Below are 13,428 nucleotides of genomic sequence, written 5' to 3' on the forward strand. Positions count from 1 at the left end.
GGGGCAGACAGAGCCCCCCCGTGTAGGCTTTCCCCTCGGCCTCAGGGCTGCTTTCATGCGGAGCTCTCCAGTGTGTCTTGAATAAGGTCCAGACTGTTTAAGATAAACACTGTGTGCCCCCCGGATTGGCTCTCGCGGAGCCGGCTGTGGTTTCCTCTCGAGGGAGTGGGGGGGGCTCACATCTGGTTGCTGGACTCCCCCCCCCCTCTGTTAATGGCAGTGCATGGGGCACACACCCCACACACACACACATGCGTGTGTTTTTGATGATAAAACTTTGTACTTTACTTCAACTGCGGGATATGAGAGGGTAAAAAGACACCTTTAAGAATCGAGCGTCAAGAAGGAAGAAGGATTGAGGGAAAGACATGTTTCTTAGATGAAGTGATTCACCCCCTGGCCCTTTAAGAGGCAGCGCAGCTGGGAGTGTCCCTGGCTCCCCGGCCCCGCTCAGAGCTGGAGTAGGATGGGGTGCAGCGCCAGAGCTGGGGAGCCGCTGGACCAGGCGCAGCAGCGAAGAAGGTGAGACCAATGGGAGGCTGGTGCTGAGCTGTTAGGCATCAGCAGAGGAGACTAAAAGGGGGGTCACAGGAGCCAGGGAAGGCGAGTTGCTGAGCTGGAAGGAGGGCTGCTGCTGAGCTGTTAGGCATCAGCAGAGGAGACTAAAAGGGGGGTCACAGGAGGCAGGGAAGGCGAGTTGCTGAGCTGGAAGGAGGGCTGCTGCTGAGCTGTTAGGCATCAGCAGAGGAGACTAAAAGGGGGGTCACAGGAGGCAGGGAAGGCGAGTTGCTGAGCTGGAAGGAGGGCTGCTGCTGAGCTTTTAGGCATCAGCAGAGGAGACTAAAAGGGGGGTCACAGGAGGCAGGGAAGGCGAGTTGCTGAGCTGGAAGGGAGGCTGCTTGCTGCTGCTGCTGCTGCTGAGCTGTTAGGCATCAGCAGAGGAGACTAAAAGGGGGGTCACAGGAGGCAGGGAAGGCGAGTTGCTGAGCTGGAAGGGAGGCTGCTTGCTGCTGCTGCTGAGCTGTTAGGCATCAGCAGAGTAGACTAAAAGGGGGGTCACAGGAGGCAGGGCAGGGAAGGCGAGTTGCTGAGCTGGAAGGAGGGCTGCTGCTGAGCTGTTAGGCATCAGCAGAGGAGACTAAAGGGGGGGTCACAGGAGGCAGGGAAGGCGAGTTGCCGAGCTGGAAGGGGGGCTGCTTGCTGCTGAGCTGTTAGGCATCAGCAGAGGAGACTAAAAGGGGGGGGGTCACGGGAGGCAGGGAAGGCTAGTTGCCGAGCTGGAAGGGGGGCTGCTTGCTGCTGAGCTGTTAGGCATCAGCAGAGGAGACTAAAAGGGTGGGTCACAGGAGCCAGGGAAGGCGAGTTGCTGAGCTGGAAGGGGGGCTGCTTGCCGCTGCTGCTGAGCTGTTAGGCATCAGCAAAGGAGACTAAAAGGGTGGGTCACAGGAGGCAGGGGAGGGAAGACGAGTTGCTGAGCTGGAAGGGGGTGCTGCTGCTGAGCTGTTGGACTTTCGAAGACGAGGGAGACGCTGGTTTCGGGTGCAGCCGCGCCGTTAGGCACCATAGGAGCGGGCATAGCCAGGATGCCGTGGAGCTGCAAGGGGAAGGGTGCTGACGTGCTGTTGGTCATCTAAGAAAGGCAGCGTAACGGGTAAAGTGTGCAGCAGCGTCCTACTACATCAGAGTAGCGGTGCAGAGAGGAGTGTGCGAGGGCTGGGTGCTGCTGGTCTGTTTAGCATTAAAAAAGTGGCAACGAGGGTTAACGTGGAGCTGACCTGTTGGACGCGAGAGAAAGGAGAGGTGCAGCCTAACGGTTAGTCAACAGAAGCGAGGGAGGGGTGTAGGGTTCAGTACAGATGGGGGGATATGAAAGCATGGGGGGCAGTTGCTGTGCAAGGGGGAGGAGGGAGATAGAGGGGGCAGGATGCTTCCGAGCTGTTTGTCATCACGGGAGGACAGGAGGGGAAAGGTGCTGCATGCCTGTTAGTCATCAGGGAAGGACAAGGGGGAAAGGTTCTGCATGCCTGTTAGTCCTCAGAGGACAGAAGGGGAAAGGTGCTGAATGCCTGTTAGTCATCAGAGGAGGACAGAAGGGGAAAGGTGCTGCATGTCTGTTAGTCCTCCGGGGAGGACAGGAGGGGAAAGGTGCTGAATGCCTGTTAGTCCTCAGGAGAGGACAGGAGGGGAAAGGTGCTGAATGCCTGTTAGTCCTCAGGGGAGGACAAGAGGGGAAAGGTGCTGCTTGTCTGTTAGTCCTCCGGGGAGGACAGGAGGGGAAAGGTGCTGCATGCCTGTTAGTCCTCAGGGGAGGACAGGAGGGGAAAGGTGCTGAATGCCTGTTAGTCCTCAGAGGAGGGAGCTCGGAGAAGGCACTGCCTAACTCTTGGAATAATGAACGACAGAGAGGAGTGGGTGTCGACAGATAAGGCGCTTCGCTTCTATATAGCGCTTAACCTTCATATGCCCCGACAATACCCCCACTCCCATTTCGTGAAACCCGCAATTAATCCGCCAACTTTCGGATAACTGTGCCCCCCTCTTTGCTGACTATGCGCAATGAATAGGGGACGGACCGAAAAGATATAATTTGGGGCGGGGGGTGACGGTGCATGTCGGGGACCGTCAGAGCTCATTGAGGCCGGAATGTGATGCGCCCCTCCCTCCTGTCCCCCCTCCCCAGGAGTTCACCGGAGGAGGCCAACTGTGCGGCTGCTGCTGTCCAAGGGGGGGTCCGCCGGGAGGTAAGTCGCTCGCCAGCCACTCGGCCTGTGTTCATTCTTGCACTCTTGTGGTGTTCAAGTGACTGTCTGCCTTTTTGTCGAGGTTCCGCAAACCCCCCCCCCCCTCAACGTACCTCCTCCCCCCCGCCCCCAAATATTGTGTTTTGTTGTATTTTAATGTTTGGTTTTACGGCACACACTGGCGCATTTCCATTGCCTCTGTAATGCATGGGGCATAGCGCCTCTGCACCGCTATGCTTATGATGTAGGCGCTTTTTCTGGAGGTAATGCCCTGCACCTTATGTTCAGGGCGTGGATGATAGCTCAGGGGCAACGCGTTTGTGGCAGAGCAGCGCAGGTTCGAACCCCAGTCCCGTGCTTAGAGGCTGGTCCATGGTATTAAGCGCGTTATAAAAGATTAATTTGAGAACTATGGAGTTGTGTGACACATGTGCACACAGATTTGAAAATAGTTAAAGTGCTACCCAGAAACGGGTGCACTCTGCAAACTTTGTTTCAGGAAGAAACAGTGGAAAGGAGCGACTTTTGCCATGCAGGGTCCATTGCAGCCCAGGCTCCACCTTAACTGTGGGCGCTGCCTTTACAGTTAAGGCGAGTGTCGTGAAGTAGTGGTGTATTGCCAATCAAGGTGTGCTTTGCTTGCATCCAGGAAACACTTCATGTGTGCTGAGTCTGGGCTTAGCCTTATTCTAGCTCCTATGACTGGCACAGACCAGCTAAAGAACGGTGGTGTGGAAGGTTGCCCAGAGCAGTGCCAGTGGTTGAGATTAAGTCCAAGCCTTCCACCCATCACTTGCATTTGCTTATTGTAGCTACTAAACAGAACACTTTTTACAAAAATAGTTTTTTTTATTTAATGTGTGCCCTTTTTATTTTTGTGTTGGTCTGCTCTTTCCGGCTATATTAGCTGCAGAAAGATATTTCATGGCTATGGTGTGTACGTGTTGTTCAGAAGGCCTGTTGCGTTCGCTGTCGCGCCGCGCGCAGTGCACGCGCCCATACGATCATTCTTGCACTTGTTCTTATTGTGGTCCAGGGTTTCCCGCCACTGGAGGTGGGTGACACCCAACATATGATTGATGTTTTTTTTTCTCCACCCTCAATATGTGCTTCTTGGGGTCTCCAGACACCCTGCGACTGGATTTATCTGTTACTTTTTCACCCAGTACGCGTGCATTGGTGACTCTGAACCTACTGTGCATTTGCACGTATCTCCAGGAATGGTTTTGAAAAGTGAATATCTCGAGTGCCCTTGCATTGTGTGTCCTTGCTGCGTATTGCTGTATACAGTACACCGCGCACTTGGTGGCTGCGTACATTTGTTGGTGTTGGGGTCTGTTTGTGTGGATGTGTCTTTTCTGCAAAGAGTGCATTGTTTTGCTGACTTGGACCGCCTGCCTAGGACCAAATATACCACTACCATGTGTTTTCTTGAAAAGTGAATTTCACGCGTTTGGTCGCTCCACTAGTTCAAGGAAACGTCATCTTGGACAAACTGCAGAAAAAAAGCCATCCTTTTTCCTGCAATCATTCATGAAAGTTCACCAAAGTTGGCATGACTTTTTGGGCGTAATCAGCTCATCTGGTCCCCGGGGCACATTCTGAGTCCCCCTAAAGGTGCCAGATGGAAAGCACTGCCATAGAAGTATGTGCTCCATTGCAACACATGTTGTCCACAGAATAAGGGGTCCCCTTGGTGGCGGAGAGAAGCCCCAGCGATACCACGCCAGAAGCGTTCCTGAGAATGGGGGTGTGAGACACTGCTTACAAGTGTCTCACCCGGAACCCACACCCCAAACACAACAGGGCACTTTGTGTGTCTCTAGTTTACTGAACAGATTTTAGATGTGAAAAATGGAAAACTCCGTTACTAACTAGACCCTTTGGGTGCCTTTTCCCACTGCTGGAGGGGGGGGGGATGATTGGGTCCTGGGACTGCAGGCCTCGGCCTCTATATATACTGTTGCCTGCTCGTGAGTGGTGTCTGTGTGTGTGTGTGTGTGTGTGGGCACACCCACACACGCTCGTAAGCTCAGAGCGCCATTTGCACAGTCAGGAAAGGCTGTATGTTGTCTCGCCACATGTGTGTGTTTATATTTAAATATAAAGGGAGAGTGACAGAATGCATGGATCCTTGCCAGTTACTGTTTTGTGGGTGCACCAATTTCGATTGGGTAACAATAGTATTGTATGTAAATATGCCATATGTAAAGCGCTTTAGATCAAAGCACTATATAAGAAACAAATGATCATACTACAGTGCCATTGTGGGGTTCAGTTGACACAATGATAAACCACGGGTCCACTAGCCAAGCAGGTCTGAATGGTGGCCAGAGCCCCCAGCGGTCATTATGGGAGGATAATGCCCGCTTTCCCGCTGTATGTTTTAGATTCCATATAATTCATCGCAGCCCCTTGCCCTGGAGCACCCAAACGTGCACCACAGGGGGGAGGGAGGGGGTTACGGATAGCGTTTTCCAAACGTGCCTTCTTCCAAGCTCGAGTTGTGAGGGGCAAGGGGGCTTCCGGGTGGGGGCGCAGGGAGGGAAAGGGCTGCAGCAGCGTGTGCCGAGAAGCAGTCTGATCGGTTTTCCGCGTGTTTGGCGCTTTTCCTGGCCCAGGCCTCTCTTGAGGAAGAGGAGGGTGGGTTTGGGGAGGCCTGGCTGGCCCCTTTTTTTCCTGCTGACCCGGCTCCTTCCTCTCCCAAGACAGATGTTTGTGATTAAGCCGGAGCCCCGGGACGCCTTCAAAGCCTCCAGAAGTTCGGGGCTTCGGTCAGAACCTTTGCCTGGTCGCCGGGGAAAGAGAAGGGGTCTAACCCCTCCCCCCATCCTTGGAATGGGAGAGTTGGTGTTATTTTGGGGGGTGGGCTTGGTGAGTTATACTTTGTAATAAGATCCTGCTGCTGGCTATATAACCGCCCCCTCGGAGTTCTCATTTCGCCGGCGGATTCCTGACATATTCCAACATATTAAAGCAGCGCCGGGCCAGGGGGGCGGTTTAATCACGTTTCACTCGAGCCCCATTTTACGGGTTTTCATTGTTGATGCTGTGTACCTAATTCCGTGCGGATGTGCGTGATGTATGCTGGGAAACCGTGGCTGCTTCTGCTCTCCTGCCACCGAGGGGCCATAATGGCATGTTAAGGACTCCAGTCTGAAGGCCAAGTGCTATGTAAAGGTCCGCGGACCCTTATGGTACAATGGGGCTTCACTCTTATTCCTTGAAGCCGAATGCGAAGGGGCAGCCTGGCTGGCCTAGTCACCCCAGAGACCCTACCCGCATGCGCACAGGCCCCCGTGCACGACCTCACCAGACAGCACGTGACACCACATGACTCCATGCACCAGGAAATCCTTTTGCAGGCCCGCGCTTTGCTTTAACTTCAGTTCGTTTTATGCAATAGAAGGGACCCACGACTACAACTCCCAGAATGCAGTTGGCGGAGAAAAGAAAGCCCAGGACTTTGGCATGCATAGATTATATCCAATGCCTGGCAGTGCTGTTCACTTCCCCCTTTGCCTGACCTTGGGATGTGACGTCATTGGCGAGGTCACATGGTCTAGTTATGATCACTGGCAGGGAATGGCTGCCGGTCTGCTTTAACCCCCACTTCCAGGGTCATGACTGCCACCTTGAAGGGCACCGGGTTCAGTTTAAGTGCCTGGCCATGGCACGCACATAGTGGCCAACATGACCCATTCCGGTCTGTAGGTGCTTATCCAGTCCTGGTGTTTTCTTTGCATTCTGGGACTTGTAGTTCTGCTTTTCCGATTATAATACTCGAGCTATAAGTGCCACAGTGCAATAAAAAAACCCGGACTGGATGCCCACCTACAGATTGGAATGGCAACTATGCCCACAGTGTCCAGTCCAGGGCGTGCCCCGTGTGTTCCACTCGGCGCGTGCAGGTCTGATGATGTCGCCCCCGGGTCTCTGGCTCCGTGGGGGATGGGGGGGGGGCATAAATGCAAACAATCCCATTTTTGGCGTACGTTGCATCTTTCAGAATGCGCGCCGACTGGTCGGTACTTCTCACCAAAGATGGTATTCGCGAAGAAATCCGGTGTAACTCGACACTGTGTCCCACTTCCAGCCCAGGGATGAAAGAGGCCTGTTTGGGGTTGCTGACTTTGCAGCGGGTGTGGTTAATCACCCCACAGGGTGCGGGCTGTGGGCCACCGGAGCCCCGCCCTCTCAGCCCCTCACTTCTCTCCCGACCCAGAATCTCCTCTGTTTGGAGGGGAGCCTAGAACTGTGTCTCGTGGCCTGGCTCTGCCCCTCCGCATGTTTTGGACTACGGCTCCTATGATCCCTCACCATTGACAGTGCTGGTTAGGTGGGATGGGAGTTGTAGTCCAAAACATCTTGAGAGTGAAAGGTTGCAGACTCTTCTCTTATTAGCCGGTAAGATAGCTCAGTGAGTTGAGCATTCGCTGCTACAATCTTATGTTGATGTGCATGTCGCAGGTTTGAATCCCGTGAAGTCCAACTCAGCCTTTCATCCTTCCGAGGTCGATAACTGAGTGCCCACTTCGTTTGGGATGACTCAGCGTGGAGGTGTAAGCGCTATAGAAATAAATCATTATGTAATGTAATTGTCACTTGTACAGCGCCTTTCACCATTGGTATGGCCTCAATGCGCTGTGGATGAACACCCTCGGGAGACAGAATCCAGGCATGGGAAGTTTGTTCTAGAATGCGTGTCTGCATTTTAGCCAATACGAAGGTTGGTAGGGGTGGCCAGGTCCCTGCTAGTCACCCATGTCGAGCAGGCAATCATCTAACAAATCATTATTGAACTAGTGTGAACGCCCGTGTGCACGGGCCTAGTGCGTGAGGAGAGAGATTCTCAGAGTGTCAATACTTATGTGGTACAATTGGTTGCATTTCTAAGGCAACAGCTCCCTCTAGCAGTCACAACAGGCAAAGCGGGCAGTTTCTACTGCGCATGACTGCATCGGACAAACATACATCTGGCCTTTTATTATAACGTATGATTACATTTTTCGATATTGAGTCTTCTCTAATTAAATGCAAACAAAACGGGTTCTTCTCACCCAGGAGATGTTGGGATTGTCCTCATGCCCGGAGTCTTTGGAGTCGTTGGTGCCCGGTGTTTGGAGCAGTAACTTTTCACTGTTTACATTGAAGTGGGCGTGCTCTGCTTAAAACCTGACTCGCGGAGTCAAGCAGAGTCTTTGGAGTGTCTGGAGACTCGGAAGTTCGGAGCCCGGAACTTCAGTGTCCAACATGGCCGCCCCCTGTGTTTGTAACAAACTGAATGGCCTCCCTCAACCGATATCTGCTTCTACTCATCTAAAGACGCGTGCTCAAGTGCGTCGAGATCTCGCATGGGAGAAGAAACACGGAGACCGAACTGAAATGAAGGAAAAAGCCAAGAGTGCATTACAAGCGCCAGAGGCTAAGCTCACCTGCCAGTGTCGGGGGTGTTTGATGTCACCAGCATCGCCTTCGCAGGCTTTCCAAGTACGTTCATCTCGGTGTCTGAGTGCACCTCCTTGCGGCTGATCTAGGCCACTGAAATGCACTGCCGCAACCTTGTTCTTTTGTGGTAAAGCTACCGAGTTTACTAACTCGGGAACACGTTTCTTCTTCTAGTTCCTCTGACCCGTTGCTCGACTGCTCATCTGTGATGACCCTAGACGCTCCTAATGCTGTGTGCGCGTCCGATGGACACTCAACAGCATACTAGACTGGTCGAAAGCAGGGGCGCTGCTAGAGGGGGGCTAAGGGGGCTGTAGCCCCTGATCTTTTGGTCGTAGCCCCGGATAGAATCTCAGGAGCTACAGTCAAAAGGCTAGCTAGCCCCCAGTCCCAACAGTACCGACATCAGCTTAGCCCCGGGTCTTTTCCAGACCTAGCAACACCCCTGGTCGAAAGCACAGGGAATCACGAGACCGCACATGTAGAAGACTCGAGTAGCCCAGGCACATACAACTACGATCCAGCCTAATGGCGACACTCTCTCGAAATCACAAGCACTAAGAAAGGTACTCCTGAGTCCCCATGTTGCGTGTCCTTGCCTGGCGTGCTGGGGATGGGCTCTTGGTCTGGCCTCTGCAGTCCTAAGGATACCTAAGGAGAAGACTGTGAACACTGGCCACCCTGCCTCTGAATACCGCTCCCAAGGCTCATTGCCTCTCACAACAACCACAGAAGCACTTCGGCGAAGGTCTCTCCTGCGCAACGTGATGCTGAGCCCGAAAAAGATGACGTCTTTCTTGCACCCCTGCTCGTTGCAATGAATCAAGACTTAAGCTGCAGATTTTGTTCTCAACACGAAGAAATTTGAAACACCTGGTCCTGTTTTGTAATGCTATCCAAGCCCTAAGAACAAAACGTCTATCGACATTTATCGAGAGTCACAAACACTTGGCAGTGAGGACTGCTGGCAAATGATGATCTATGGACGAAACAGAAAACGAACTTACGCCCTATGGCTCTTTCTAGAGGACCTGAAAGAGCTCTTAGCTATCACATCTAGCGGACTTGAATGACTGTCTGGCTGGAAGGAACTTGTTATACCCCAGGGGTGGGTTTTCGGCACTTACAATGTACTCTGATGTCTTGTACATATGACAGAGTACAACCAACACTTTGTGAAATGTTTGGGCAAAGAATAGAAGTCTGTTCTTTTTTTCTTTCTTTCTTTCCTCTATGTAATGATGACATGTTTTTAAAGGTTTATTGAAACCAATAAAAAGAGATTGTCCTCATGACCGGAACAGGTGTGTCCAGCCCTGTCCCGCCGCCCTCATCCACTCGGAACGGATCCACAGCTCACTCAGGTCTTCATCACTCCAAGCCCCTTTACCTATTCCCATCGTCCCGGCGACACGTCTCCGTTATAGCGGGGTAAGTTGCCTATCGCAGAGTCCAGTTTTTCGGGATAGGGAGTTTTTGCCGCAGACGAATTCTTCGTCGAAGTAGATTTCGGCAAATTTTCCGCAAATATGTGGGTGGGTTTATTAGAATAATGTAGGCGTGTTAAGGGGGAGACTGTGGGGGGGGGGTCTCCCCCGCATATATTTGCAGCAAAATCATCCTGTAAAAAAAAAAGACTATCGAATACCATGAAAAAGATTCAAGCAGATCCCATAGAACCACTGCAGCTCCATTGGAGGTCTGCCTCAAGACCTTTACACGCAGCCAATGGCTGGGCTCATTGACAAAAAGATGCAGGTTGTACGCGGAGGCCGCGCAACGTCAGCACGTGCCTCCTTTTGGGTTCCCTGCAGATTTGCCAAGGCAAGTGCACAAGCAAAGAGTAAATTAAGGCACAATCACCTTTACTCTTCACTTTTATTACGTTTCTCCAAAAATAGCGCCTGTGAATGACGCTTTGCAGAGGCAGGGGCAAACCAAAGGGGAATTCCATTCCTTTCCCACCTGCGTGTACCTCTCCAGCGGGTGTTCCACAAGGTGCTCTTCCAAGGCGGAGGAGGAAAGCGGGGCAGAGACGCAAAAACCTATGCACTGGAAGGGGACATACATGGGCTGGAGCACGCGCTGAAGGCATCAACGCATTCGCTTTTACGCTTTGATTGTGAGATCTGCCTGTCTTTACAATCGCCCCCGATGTCTCTCTGGTCCCGGCTTAGCTGACACCTGTCAAGCAGACCGGTGCTTGAGCTCTTCCTGTCTGCCTGCCATAGACATGGAAAAGGGACTTAGTCCTTTTCCACAGGCAGAAGCCATCTTTCTTTAATTACATTTTTTTTCATTTTTCATTGGGAGATCGACTACGCTAGCATTGCCGATCTCCCGATGAAAAATTAAGAAAGTAATTCTCACCCTCGGTAAACCCCGGGGTGCGAATAGCTTTCATGCCCTGCCAGGAGGGCAGACATGGCCTTTAATGGCCCACAATCTGAGCTGAGGTGCCTTAGCTTGGGCTGGCATGCTGTTAAAGTCCATGGCCGCCCTCATGGCAGGGAAAGAAAGTCATAAACCGTCTCTATCCAGAACATTCTGTCCCAGGACACTTTCTTTAGGACATCTTTCCAGGATGCTCTCTCCCAAGACAACGTCTCCCCAGGTAAATGTCTCCCAGAACGTTGTCTACCGGGACAATATCGGCCTGTCAGATATCTCCCAGTACAGTGGCTCTCCAGGGCGAGCTCTCTGTGGCAATGTCTCACCTGGTTATTCTGATCCAAGACACTCTCTCTCAGACCATATATTTCCAGGACGTTCTCTCCTGGGATGTCTGCTCTCCAAGGACACTCTCTTCTGGTATGATCTCTCCCAATAGGAGCTATGCTAGTATGATATCTCACTGGGACGAACTGTCTCTCCCAAGCAAACTGCCCCCCAGGGTAATAACTTCTCTCCCTGGGTAACCAGGCTGGCCGTCTGACCGTGGGTGGACGTCTGACGCTGTGTCTCTTTGGAGTTTGGAGGCAGGTTCTTGAACTAGTGACAGTTGTCCTGAAAAGAGATTGAATTCTAACCAAAGTCTGCAGTTCTTTAAGCAACAAACAGATTCTCTCACAATGGATGTGCTATGAATGCAGTTTGCGGGTTTCCATGTGTTAATATCCCCGTAAAAATATCGCAATACAAAAATATCGCCATATTTTTGCGGCGATATTGAGCCATGGACCCTGTGGGGGACACCCCCGCAACCCCTGCATTATTTTTAAATTAGTGGGGGCACATCCGCAACCCCGCTCCCACAAAATGATCCCCCTCCAAAAATATTGCCTATGGCGAGACAAACAACCATATGTACGGCAATATTTTTGGTGGGGATAACATGCACCAACCTGCCACCTAGCAACTGAGGCCAATTTCTCCCCTAAAGCATGTGGGGGGATCACCTCCTTCCTCAAAGAGAGGGCTATGAAAGTCTCCTCGGATTCTGCCTGTGCCAACCCCTATCACATCCAATGGGGTGTTCCACAGGGCTCCTGTATTGCCCCTACGCTTTACAACCTCTTCACGAGGCCGCTGTTCAGCCCCCTTGACTCCTTGTGCATCTCATATACCAACTATGCGGATAACACGCAGGTGCTCATCCCACTTACGGGAGACTTTGATGCGGATATGAACACACTCGCCGCCATTTACTCCACCATCCAATCATGGATGGCAGATAACTGGCTCTGCCTTAACACTGAAAAAACGGAGCTTCTGCTTATAGGGTCTCCCACTACTCTTGGCAACTTCGACATGCAGTGCACATCCTTTACCATTGATAATATTCCTATCAAGGTCTCGAACTATGTCAAAACACCGGGAGTCTACTTGGACTCAGATCTGACCATGGATAGACGGGTCAATGCCATCGCCTCCTCCTCAGCCTATTATTCAAAAGTGCTTAACGCAGCCAGACTCTTCATATCCCGCCAGAACTGCCTCACCATTGCTAGGGCGATTATTGGTTCAAGGCTGGATTACTGCAATGCCCTCCTCGCAGGAGGAAAAAATCTGGCCAAACTCCAGTTGGTTCAAAACATCGCCCTTAGGGCGGCCACAGGTACCTCAAGAAAGGACCACATCTCTGAAGTGAGGAGGCAGGTCCACTGGCTCCCGGTCAAAGAGAGAATCGTCTTCAAAACCCTTACCCTTACTCACAAATGCCTCCATGAGCTCGCACCCCTGTACTTGTCTCAGAGAATCACCAAGCACAGCGCCACTAGACCCCTGAGGGTGGGCTCTTCCAACATGATTCTCACACCAAAAACAAGGAAAGCTTGTGCAGGGGGGTCCAGTTTTCCTACACTGGCCGCTGCCCATTGGAACGCACTGCCTACTCATCTAAGAATGAAGGAGTCACACCAAGCATTCCGCAAATCCATTAAAACTAAGCTTTTTGTATAAAAGGTAAAATATATATATATATGCACCTCCCTGTATAACTGCCGTACTGCTTTCCTACGTATGCTTGTAACTATGGTCATACTTGGACTTCACTGACTCTGTATCTGGAACTAAGAAGAACTCTGGTTCCCCATGAACATTTTAATCAAAACTTACTACAATTTCTTTTAACAGCGCCTCGATGCCTCCAGGCTGCAAGTGCGCTTCACAAATGCAAATAAATAAATGTAGGGATACCGTTTGCAGTTGCACTAATCAGCTTTAGTTCATATATCACCAACCTAGGTCACTTAAAAAAAAAAGTTAAGAAACCGGCATTTTCCGGTCCACGAGTAGATCGTCTATGCATCACTGACTCCCAGTCACCACATGTGGTCCGTTTATCCGTGTGACGTAATGTACGTAATGTATAGTCATTCTGCTCAACCCTTGCTGTTCTCCCCCACCTCCTATCACTCTTTCAGCCAGCCGTTGCAGTGCACCATCCCTCCAACATCACGGACCACTTCGACTCTTAACACCCTCAACTTTCACTGCTTGCTATCACAGAAACCTGGCTCTCCCTGTGTGGCTCTGCCCCACTAGCAGCTCTCCAGACGGACCCTGCTACCATTTACCACTCGCCCTGACCTGTTGGGAAGGGTAGTGGTGTGGGGTTCCCTATCAATAAAGCCCCCAACACTGCCCCTCTACCCCGTTTGACATCGACTCTTCCTCTTGTGACCCCCGGTCCTCTGAACTCATCCCTCCTACTCCTCGCACTGTTCTGGCTCTCTATCGACCCCACCGTCCTCTGAACTCCTCCCTCCTACTACTCTTGCTGTTCTGGCTCTCTATC

General features: G+C 51.8%; 1 protein-coding gene across 4 annotated transcripts in view; it reads left to right on the forward strand.

Annotated features, from left to right (window-relative positions):
• Positions 1 to 323: 323 nt before the first annotated feature.
• KANK2 (KN motif and ankyrin repeat domains 2) overlaps positions 324 to 13,428 on the forward strand; it is a 411,863-nt gene continuing 398,758 nt past the window's right edge. Inside the window, exons 1-2 of one of the 4 annotated variants that reach the window (XM_069604240.1) lie at positions 324 to 522; positions 2,681 to 2,741. The gene's annotated coding sequence lies outside the window, so the exon portion shown is untranslated. Of the gene's footprint in view, positions 523 to 1,476; positions 1,652 to 1,695; positions 1,814 to 2,680; positions 2,742 to 13,428 lie in introns of those variants that run through there. The other 3 variants (XM_069604241.1, XM_069604242.1, XM_069604244.1) reach the window with 3 other exon arrangements.

Source organism: Ambystoma mexicanum, chromosome 3q (genome assembly GCF_040938575.1).
Source record: "Ambystoma mexicanum isolate Mex_15411 chromosome 3q, UKY_AmexF1_1, whole genome shotgun sequence".
NCBI lineage: Eukaryota > Metazoa > Chordata > Amphibia > Caudata > Ambystomatidae > Ambystoma > Ambystoma mexicanum.